Source organism: Nansenia antarctica, assembly GCF_963989245.1.
Source record: "Nansenia antarctica genome assembly, chromosome: 2".
In the NCBI taxonomy this organism is placed as follows: Eukaryota; Metazoa; Chordata; class Actinopteri; order Argentiniformes; family Microstomatidae; genus Nansenia; species Nansenia antarctica.
Window position 1 is genome coordinate 49,533,054 of NC_137675.1, and position 1,870 is coordinate 49,534,923.

The window sequence follows — 1,870 nt, forward strand, 5'->3', positions numbered from 1 at the left end:
TTTCATATCACATATTCAATTCTATAATTTGAACAGAAACATAAATACATATACTATATATATCATGATGATTCAATATATTTTTACATAAAATAATGATACAGCTAATTATATGACATAAAACATGTTTATACTACCAGAGGATGTCTCAGGAGGAAAGAGTGAAACAAGTATCAACATTTATTGACATCCAGGTCCCAGAGACGTCTTCTCCCAGTATCCCTCCACACAGGTGAGGTGAACGCTTCCTGGGGTCCGTCTGTGGGGCTGGGTCTGTGTGTCTGGGTCTGTGTGTCTGGGTCTGTGTGTCTGGGTCTGTGTGTCTGGGTCTGTGGGTCTGGGTCTGTGGGTCTGGGTCTGTGGGTCTGGGTCTGTGTGTCTGGGTCTGTGGGGCTGGGTCTGTGTGTCTGGGTCTGTGGGGCTGGGTCTGTGGGGCTCCCCCTGGCCAGACAGTCTGCCTGCCTATGAACAAACATAATACAATTCATACACCCCACTCTCACTGCAATTACATTTTTAGTTCATGCTCCTCCGTCGAGGCATTTGTCCCATGTGAGAGAACTGCTGCCTGTGGGGGCATACGCTGAGAGACAGAGAGAGAGAGAGAAAAGTTTGAGAGAGAGAGAGAGAGAGATGGGCCACTCACTGTGCCTCTGCCGTTGCTCCCTGCTGAGGTTGTTGTTGTTGTCGTGCGCAGCTTTGCGCTCGGGGGTTGTGGTAATGAAAGCTCTCATGAGGGTGAGGGCATGTATGTCCAACGAGTTCAGAATGTCAGTGTGTGGACATGCGTCAGGGCCAGGTGAGTCAGTCTCTTCTGTGTCATGGTACTGCGCAGCCAAGATTTCATGTGACGCAAGGTAGAAAAAGTCCACTCAGATGAGGCCACAGAGATGGGTAGACACAGACATAACTCTATGAGTTTTTCAGCTTCTACAAAGAGACCTCTTGTTTGTGGATGGAGCTTGGATAGACATGATGCTCCATCTTGAACTGTGCTACAATCAGACCCTCTAGTGACATCGCCAAGCATTTTGAGCTGGAGATCAAGGTGGCCAGTGTCCAGCTCCTTGGGGAGGTGAAGGGGCTCCAAATCCACTGTGCTTCCCTCTGCTGCCTGTATTACTGCCCTCTGTCTGTTCGCTGCTATTTTCATAGCCTCCTGATCAAACCTTCTCTCCAGCTCTGCCGACACCAAATCAACAGCCTCGTAAAAGTGCTGTGTCGTGCGCCACTGCCTCTGGAGCCGTGGTTTGTAGATAGCGAGCTGGGGTTCTGCTCACCCTTGGCAGTGTCGGGCATCTTCAGGCCCATTTCTGAGGCACGCGTTTCCACCTTGCGGACCATCTCCTCCACGATTTCATCATCCCTAAGTGACTCTATTCTCTCTTTGAGCACATTTGCACGAGGGCCGAGGGCACTTGCTTTGGTTCTATTAATATCTACTGTACAATTAGCCTACGCTTCACTGGCATACTGACCCCTGAACTAACATCTTTTTATAGATAACACAAAATATTTGTATTTCAATAAATCAGCCTAATAAACCGTCATTCATTCAACACATGATTGTTCTTGTTATAATATTGCCATTATAAATACATACAACTATGAGTATTCTTCCTCATATTATTATTATTATTGCTTATTATCGATTGTTATTATTATTATCATCATTATGTAATAACTTACGTGGCTGTTATGTTTGTAGAAGGATGTAGGTTTTGCTCAATGACTTTCTTGAGCATGCGCGGTAGCCCCGTGCGTACTGGAGGCATTTAACTCTTTAGTGCGTGTGTGTGTGTGTGTGTGTGTGTGTGTATATGTGTGTGTGTCAGCCGTCCAGAGTTCCCGAGCGTCTCCTTCCCTAAAG